This window comes from Nannobrachium achirus (assembly GCF_963921795.1).
Source record: "Nannobrachium achirus genome assembly, chromosome: 3".
Taxonomy (NCBI): Eukaryota; Metazoa; Chordata; class Actinopteri; order Myctophiformes; family Myctophidae; genus Nannobrachium; species Nannobrachium achirus.
Window position 1 is genome coordinate 16,329,011 of NC_137812.1, and position 9,965 is coordinate 16,338,975.

A 9,965-nucleotide genomic window follows, 5' to 3' on the forward strand; every position below is an offset into this window, starting at 1 on the left:
AAGGTAGGTTATCTGGATCACACAAATGTACTGTTTTTACAATCACATGTCATTAAGTTAATGGATCTTATTGAATACAAAACCACGCTGATTATGTTTAGAGCCAGAAACGGGCTATTGCCAGGCAACATACAAAAGATGTTCAGTGATAAAGAGGGGGGTTACAGTTTGAGACGAGAGCTTGATTTCAAGGTGCAGTTTGCTGGTACAACATTGAAAAGCATGTGTATTTCAGTTTGTGGAGTGAGTTTGTGGAATGGACTAAGTATTGGAGGTGCAGCGAAGTCCAAACATGAACCATTTCAAAAAGATATATAAAAAGATCATATTTAAGAGGTATTGGGATGAGGAGGGGCTGTGTTGACCTATTGAGTCAAAACATCCCTGGTGTTTCAGTTAGTATCAATGAATTGTTTCTTTTATCATTTTCATTTGATATTACTGCAGTCATTTTCTTTTCTTTTTTTTTTTTTCCTTCTTTGAATATGCAGTGGAGATATTTTCCAAAAGGGAGGTAGGAGCTTAATAAGTTTTATACTTCATCCTACTCCTTTTCGGACATTGTCAATGTTTTTTTTTTTTTTTTTTGCCTTTTTTTATGTTCGAAATAAACTCTTTCATTCATTCATTTATAGTCTGTGTCATTTGTTTTTGATTTAGACTTTTTTGGAAATATTTGCTTTATTAGCAGAGTGTAAGGAGACAGGAAACCGAGGTCACAGAAGAAGGGAGACATGCAACATGTAGCAGTCACCCAACGCCTGAAGAAAGGAAGCTATCTTTGCATTTCATTTTTGAATTTGCATGTCTGCTAAGCACCAAGCTATCCACGGCTTTCCAACGCCCCATAGTGCATTGCGCAGCAGACGCTGTACCGAGCTTCCGGGCTGCATCTGCGACGCGACGTGAGCTTGTATGTCTGCTGTTAAACCGGAAGTGTGGTCCAGATAGTCTCCAGTAAACTCCCGCGGAAAGAGGTGGATAGGCTTTGATTATTTAGCACTGCTGGGACCAGGGACATGGACATGTTGCTATGGCTGGGATGGTATGGCTGGGACCAGGGACATGCTGCGTGGCACTGCTGGAATGGGGACTGACAGGAGTCTGGTTGTAATAGAATCACCAACTTCTTTACCCAACTCAGTTGGTCAAAACACCAAATTGTCTGAATGCATTGTCTAGTTCAACATTACCACCATGAATTTAAAGTGACATATCCCTTTAATTAATTTAGTATTCTTACAGTAAATTGTTTGCTTCAGGCCTGGGGTTATGTTCAAGAAGCTGAAATGTTCCTGAATGTTTTTGTTGTCCATAATCAGTGATGATGCAACACTGCGTGAGGAGTTGTCTGAGCAGTGTATGAATGTCTGCCTTGGTCAGCTCTGTTATCTTTGTACTTTTTGGAAACATTTTGATTTATATCATCAGAGCTCAGCAAAATGCTTCTGTGATATTTTTTTTTCTTCATATGTCTAGTAATTCTGTTAGTTTTGAAAACCTGTCATGTCAGGCACTAAGCCAATACAAGTGCCTATTGGAGCACAGCGTGTAATGTTAGATGTTAGACTGTGGCAGGCAGAGAAGTTGAAACTGAAATTAAATCTAAGGTTCCTCAAGCAAGCAGGCACACTAACAGAGAGCATTCAGGGGGGTTATATAGACAGGGACTTAACTAGAAGCAGGTGAACTCAAAGTACAATCAACACTGGCATTGGGCAGATGTGACTTATAAGCGCAATCCAAGGTGAGTGGACAAGTTAGCTTCAGAGACAGTGAAGTGTCAAAAAATGTGTTTGTCAAAAAACAGCCTCATTGTGGCGCTATAAAAGGCTGATGTGAAAAATGCAGGGAAAGGGTTTTTCCTTGGCCTCTAGGGAGTGCGCTTACAAAGTTTGAAACTGATCGGTGGAGTTATAGGTAAAACGACAAATCGGCCTGTTATAGCGCCACCATGAGACTGATTTAAAAAAATGTAAGTAGCATTTCTTCCTCTGCCTAGAGGGAATGTGTGTTTGGGATTTCATGAAAATTGCACTTTGCGTTTGTGATTTGAGGCATTTTGTTCAAAACGGCTCAATCCTACAAACTTTGGCAGCCAATCTTAGCCAATCAGGATGGAATATGCAAAATCGGACAGATCCATGTCGATCACATGACTGTCGAGATACTGCCTACCGATTTGTATGATTTTTGGACAAAATCTGTAAGAGTAGTGTACAGAAATGTGTTTTACAAACATCGGCCTCATGGTGGCGCTAGAACAGGCCCATTTGAAAAATGGGTTCTGAATTGGCATCCAGGGAGTGTGTGTGCTCATTTTGGCAGCGACCGGGCCAACAGCGACTGAGATTAGGTGGTAATGTGGCATAGCGGTATAGTTTAGGGTAGCTGCCAGACAACGCCACCGGTGGAATTACGCCACCCGAAATAGTTCTATTATCTAATTCAAACACCTTAAGTTACCAAGGGCACTCAAGTTCGTTTTACATCAATAACCAAGGCAGAAACGTATTTAACCAAAGTACAAAACAGGCTCTTTATTATAAGTTAGGCAGGTTAATGTAGTCAGTATATCATATCATCATCATTTCTTTTATAGTCAGTATATCATATCATCATCATTTCTTTTAGTCACGTTAATAATAATACTGGTAATAGGTTAAAAGAAGGAACAGTGTACTAATGCAATCAACAATAAAAACACTTAATGTGACTATCTATGGGCAGGTAAGGAAAGCAGAATCCATGATTGAGCCCTCATCTATTGCTCTTTTGTTTCTCAAGCCACAAATGAGATCAAGGTGATACAAAAAGGAGATCTCAGGTATTGCTCCTGTTTCTCCTCTATTTCTGGGGAGCAACATGCCTCAGATGGAAGCTCTGATGAGCTATACAGGAGAGCTCAATAATGTCTCAAATATTGCTCAATTCATCTGGATTGTTGCGTCTCAAACTTAGCTCCAAGTGATATAAAAAATAGCTTTCAATATAATCTCATTTAAAGCTCAATTAAGGCTTTTTGTTACATCTCAGGTCTGTCTCAGAATGACCACTGTTGAGCTGTAAAAGAGCTCTCAAGATTATCTCATTTAAGTCACATTAAAGACTCAGATTGGCCAGTATATAGCTATAAACGATGCAGTCTTCAATCATTCTCATTTGATCATGCATTTGTGTTTAATGCTCATTTTAATTCACTTGCTTTATTTATAGCATATTCAGAAAATGTCTTAAGTATATATCATTCTAGCTAGTACAAGCTCTCGAATGATACCAACAATTAGATAAATTATGTCTCAATTTTATCACATACAGAACCAATCTCATGCCAATTTAAGAATGTTAAAAGCAATGTATCAGATAGTTTATTAAGATAAAGTATAGAACTTACAGAAACGTTATCTAATGAAAACTAAGGGTCTGCATCAATAGAATGCTAATTTGGGGGATAACCATTATAAGTTAGTTACATTTTAAGATATTATTACTACTACATGAGTTTCAACAATTTATGCAGCATGACTAAAACTTCAACTTTGCCCTACATTTGTCACATGCCTTTTATAGCGCCACCAGCAGGCCGACTTACGTAATACATATTTTCTTATATTACTCCTTCAAATTTCACACAAATCGCTAGTCATGTGATCAAGACTGATCAGTTAGATCTTTCTTAGTCTTATCCCGTCACGTAAAAATGCTTTAGTCGATTTCTAACCCTTCTAAAAGAGCTAGCTCGGGTTCTAGGGGACGCACAGACACATGGCAAAAAGATTCTTGATCAGCTCGCTGAGACGAACGCGTTGATGTATGACCCCTAGAGGGCTAACCCTAATTCTAACTTTAGGGGCCGTTCTCTCGGCACAGGAGTGTCGTATAGAGGAGTTACACACACACACACACACACACACACACACACACACACACACATACACATGTTCGTCTCTGCGAGCTGAACACGCCAGTATAAGGTTCATCCCACACAGACACTCCTGTGAGGAGATAGCTTTCTCTGGCCTGGCATTCAATGTGCTCTAACGTTTATAGACTCTATGACCCTTAGTCAAATTGGAGATCCCAGGGAAGAAAGGTCGTAGGAGGATAACCAAGACATCCACACGTTCGTCTCGGAGAGCTCTACAACATATCTCGGAACCAAGGTCTGATGTCGCATCGTCTTTGACTTATAACGCGAAATAGCTGACCCTAGGGTTAGCTATTTCGTGTTATAAGTCCGAAACCATCATGTGTCAAGGGCGCATCTTTTAGTATGTTGAATAGCTCACCGAGACGAACACGTGGAGGTGTGTTTTATTTCTGTGCGACATTCCTAGGATTAAACTAGGGTTAGCCTCCTTTGAATTACTATAAAATCACGATAGGATATTAGGGTTACTGAATGTCGACCTGAGGCTTAAAATGACATGCAGACATGAGAAAAAAATATATCGGAGCACCTACCAACTCGTAATACCCAAAACACACCAGGAAGTGGCAGTTTTGAGACACTTCCTGTTTGCGCATTGGAATAAAACCTGCATATTCTGACTCAGCGCATGTGATTTAGGGGGGGTAGCCAGAATCCTGGAGCAGAACAATACCAGTAAGACTCCCTAACCAGGAGATAAGCACATGTATGATCGGCTACTTTTGACTTTTTGGCAGTGGCGCCAGGGGGTCCCTGGAGCTCCAGGGGTCTCTGGAGGGGTGGAGCTTGTGGATTGGCAGGCAAGGAGTGTGTGTGCAAAGTTTGGCATGGATAGGGGCAACGGTTGTGGAGAAGGGCAAAAGTGTGGTGTGCCGTGATGTGGACGGACGGACGGACAGACGGACAGACGGACAGGCAGACAGACTGCCAGTGAAGGTTTTGATAGTAACTGCGACCTAACGGTCGCAAAAATGGCCTCTCAAAAATGTTACCAATGCCATTGTAAGCTTGTAGATCTGCTCTTTTCAAAGATTCTGCATAATGAGTACTTTCTACTTTTGCACTTTAAATACATTTTCATACCAACAGTTTTGTACTTTAAGTAAATTTAGAATGATTTGTTACAGAGTATTTCTACATGCAGTATTGACAAAAATAGTATTTTTTCCAATGATGTATAGGCCTAACACTTTATAGTATGTTTATTATAATTATAATAGTTATAACTGAGATACCTTGTAGGGTAGGGAAGGGGGCTACAACATATATTGTATATTTATGTATAAAATTGTGTAAAATCACATTGTGCATTCAATACTGCTATAATAATAATGCTATTAAAATATATATTTTTTCTTTTTTTTCTTTCTTAAAATAAATTATATATTTATATATATCCTATATATTTTTCCCCCCCTTTTTTAGGGGACCCCCTGCAGTATCCCCGCGGACCCCCTAGGGGTCGCGGACCCCCTGTTGAAGACCCCTGACAATGCATTATTGCTTCAGCAGCAGTCAGTCAAAGGGTTAATTGCCCAAACAACAACTGGGAAGGATGAGAACAGTGACATCACATATTGCTTTGATCTAGCAGGAAACAGAGCTCTGTAGGAGGCGGGGCATATCCTTATTATTATACTTTCTCAGAGGAAACATTTGCTGCTCATTTGCTGCTCATCTATTGCTTCTCAAGACAGAGAGGAGCTATTGGAACGACTTGGAACTGGTTTGAACCAGTCTGGGCTGGCTGCCATTTTGAACCTCAGTCAGTCAGTGCTGAAGAGAAGAACAACCAGGAGTTATATGCTCTCATGGACTTTATCCTTTTTAGGTAGGTGAAACAACATAGCCACTGGATAAAGTAACCTACATGTACTGTATGTTACTTAAGAATGTTGTCTGCAGTGTTTTTGTACAAAGTGTGTATTTTTCTGAAAGGTTCATCCAACCAGTACAACTAAGCTAATGCTAACGCTAGCTAATGCTAACACTAGCTGATGCTAACGTTTTTACAGTAGACTACATCCTAATGGAACTGAATGTTCAAAATGTGTAAGATAAGCTTCCCTTTTGATAGAAGTGGAAGTTTTTTTATTTTGTATTAACAGAAGGTGCTTTGCTGTGTATTTGTGCACAGCTTGCAGCCTGTTGTGTGGTATTGTGGCTAACAGAGCCAAAGTTAGCTAGCAGCTGTTCAATACTGTGTGTGTGTGTGTGTGTGTGTGTGTGTGTGTGTGTGTGTGTGTGTGTGTGTGTGTGTGTGTGTGTGTGTGTGTGTGTGTGTGTGGTATTTGTGGCTAATGTTAGCTAGCAATGGTAGTAGAGTATACAAATGGAACCAAATTAACCCTAACAGGTCCATCTGGTTCCATTTGTACAGTTCTAGGGGAGTTATGGATGATGGGGGATCATGGCCATATGCATACTAAAAACAGGGGGTCCTTTAAATAAAAAAACAGTTTGAGAACCAGTTCTTAACTAGAAATACTGTTCATACAAAACAGTGTGGGCTCATATGGGCACAAATATATACCCCTGTGCCCTTAGCCTCATTGGCTAAGGGCCCTGCCTTTGTACTGTTGGTATTTTTTATTTATTTTATATTTTTGAGGAGAATATCCTTGGTCTATCCTATGAAGTTTTGGTATAATATACTGGTCTCAAGCCCACTTGTTGTTATTTATATCCTGTGGCACTTGTTGGTGGTGATGTCACCAAGAACACTGCTTCTCATAATTAATGTAATCAGTGATCCTGTTGACTGTTAACCACTTAAGCCCCCCAAATAATCATATTTGAACTGGGGACCCCCCAAAATAGTCATATTTGAACTGGGGACCCTCCACCCTGACAAGCACTTGGAATGCAGTGAGCTTGTAGATCTGTTATTTTCACAATTGTTGCCTCTTACATCATTTGACAATTTGGGCAACGTTTGACCAGTTTTTATATAATTTGTTTACTTTTAATGTTATAACGGTCTTTTCTTTCCTTTGTTCCCCTGTTCTTTTGAGGTATTAGAAATGTGGTTTTCAACCTTTGGGTCGGGACCCCCAGGGGCGTCCCTAAATTATTTTGGGGGGTCCCCTGATGATTGGCTAATCATTGTTTTCTCAACAGTAAACAAACCAACAAACTTTAAGTGTATAGAGGGTATTTGCACATTTCTAAAGTGACAATTTAAGGACTTTTTAATACCTCTAAAATGACAGACTAAACATTGGGCCAAATGATCAAATATTAGACTCAGAGATTGTGAAAATAGAAGATCTACATGCTCACAAAGCCTCGCAATGCGAGGCGTTGTGAGCATGTAGATCTGCTAGACTTTCACAATAGAACAGTGTTATACAAAATGTACTGTCCCAACTCTTAGTGCTCGTCAGGGTGGGGGGTCCCCAGTTAAAATATGATTATTTTTGGGGTTGCGGCCTGAAAAGTTTGAGAACAACTGCAGTACGTGACAGCAGAGTTAGTACCAGACGCTAAATAAGTAGGCTACTGGCAGCAGTGCGCAAAAGCACTTCATGTTGTTTGATCCGGCACGCAATATTTATTTATAATATCTCTTTTACATTACTCTTAACACAAATGATCCCCTCTTGCTAATCACATGTTATTATAATCACTCCTGTTATGTCAACATGCTAGATTCAGTGAGGCTCACTGAAACTAGCCTTTCTCAGCTCCAGTGCAGACAATGGGGACTGATGACACCACCATTTTGCAGCCGTGTCCTGCCCAAAGGAACAGAGCTGACCTGACTCATCTCGCTCAGGTAAGATTTGCAGATGACTGTTTGAAATGGAGATCAAGATGGTGATTCTGATAAAGGGGGCAGCAGGGGGGTAAATGGCAAAGTACAATTGCGGAGAAGTATGGGGGGCATGGTTTACATTTGTGCTACTGTAAATATATTTGGCCACCAAATCCCTGTCCCCCCCTTTTCCCCCCTCCCACTTAGATGATTGAAAACATTCTGATGGCCAAACCTGGAGGAGAGAGGATCATTACAGAGTGTCAGAATCCCCTGTCAAAACCCAGTGTTGTGAGGCCATCGCACTGATGAACCATACAACTGATGAAGCAATCGTCGAGGAGAAGATGAAACACACCTTCACCCATCGCCAAGCAATGGTTCATGACCCAGTGAAGTCCTCTGAAATATTCACCACCTTTCCAAGATTTCTTGACATTGCGGGAATGGTATGTATTGCCTTAAAGTCGAACTGAAATGAAAAATGACTTTAAACAGATCACAGCCCTGGTCATAAGGTGAACCTATTAAAAATGTATGCCACGTTGTCGTCTGTATTCCATCTTGTCTGCAGATGGAGCAGAATTTCAGTCTGATGTTTGGTGATGACATCGCTGCATCGCTGCCCCTTTTCCAAGTTCCTGGAAAAGGGGCCTACTCGCTACAGGCAGAAAGTCCTTGAACAAAGCCATGGCCTCACCCAGACAGGCGACCTTGAAGATCTGCTTCATAAAGCTGAATCCCAACAGGACAACTGGAAAATGGTATGCTGGAATTAAATGACTAATACTAATGGAAGAGGGAATTGGTTTCGAAACCAAAATGAAGAGATTTTAGTAAAAATGTCTGGTTTTTTTTCTCTCCCTTGTATTTTCAGGATGGGACAGTGAGATGTCCTCCATCTTGCCTTATCCACCTCATGCCACCCTCACCTCAAGGCCGCAACAAGAGACCAGGGAAGCTCTCAGCCCGACAAGCCATTGACCACCTTGTGAAGTTCATCTAGGTAAGGTTTTAGTTCAATTAAAGTTTAAGATGGCTCACTGTTCTGTCCCTAATAGTCACCCTTAAAACTATACTTTTGTGAAATCATGCGATAACCATGCTCATCTGTAATCAGCGACTGCCCTGTGATAATTGTCTGCTTTCGCCCCCCACAGATCTATCCCCATCAGCCTGAGATACACCGATATGAATATGTTTATTTATTTTACATTTAGCAGAATAAAGATAAGGCAGAATGTTGTTGGTTGCATTTTGTGGCAAGAAGTGATTCTGGTGGCTATCTCATAAAGTTGGGGCTCTAAACTGCAAACATATTAATTGTAATAACATGACTAATGAAGTTCTCTTGTCACAGACTGGACAGCATCACGAGAGTCGTCAACCCTATCTACTGGCTGTGGGGACCCAGAGGTGTACCATACACAAATACTTCATTGTGATTGACAAACGTGCAATCCCGTGTAAGTCACCAGACTCCCTTGCCTCTTTCGACACGCTTTTTAAAAATCATTTCGTCTTCGCTACCTCGTACAACCGGGATCTGGCTAATGTCTACCACTTCTTGCAAAGTGCTGTTTACCAGATAGATGCTGCTACCACCAAGGTCAATCCCAGGGTCAAATAAATGAGAGCTCGGATGCTGCACTGATTATTATTTTTATTTTGTTTTTATTTATTTAATACTTTTGAGATTATATTGTCTCCTACCGGTTGGGTCCCCTACCAGAGACTCCCGGCTCTTGATTCTGCACTGATTTCTGATACTTTTGAGATGGTTTTGAGGGTTCTGATGCTAAACTGAGAAGATTTATTTTGAGGGCTCTGATGCTGCACTGAATTTTAATACTGAAAAGTATATTGTTATCTGAGTGCTCTGATGATGCACTGATTTGATACTGAGATGTTTTGTTTTATTTGTAAAGTCCCTCAGGCCAATGCCAACTCACTAACAACGCACTTGAAGTTAATCCACAGACTTTGTTCAGGAAAGACACTTTGTCTTAAATGCGGTCAGCCTGGTTGTTCTAATTTCTTTGGTACTTTATCTTAATAAAGCACACAAACCTTGTGATTATCCTGTTGAAAGCCCCTCTAAAACTGAAGGTTTAGCTGGAAGTTTTGTTGATGACTTTACATCAAACAGTGCCCCTTCTGGGTCCTTCTTAATAAGAGTCTTGTAGATAGCTGCGCTGCAACAGTCGCTGAACAGTGGCAGGTGTAGGCCGAAACGATCATTAACTCTTTGGTTATTTCAATGGAAAAGATTGTGTC

General features: G+C 40.7%; 1 long non-coding RNA gene across 1 annotated transcript; it reads left to right on the forward strand.

Moving 5' to 3' along the window:
• The first annotated feature begins 6,969 nt into the window (after positions 1 to 6,969).
• On the forward strand, positions 6,970 to 9,033 carry LOC308281658. The gene is made up of 3 exons (XR_013961853.1): positions 6,970 to 8,137; positions 8,263 to 8,452; positions 8,566 to 9,033. It is a non-coding gene; the product is annotated as an uncharacterized lncRNA (long non-coding RNA).
• Positions 9,034 to 9,965: the final 932 nt, after the last annotated feature.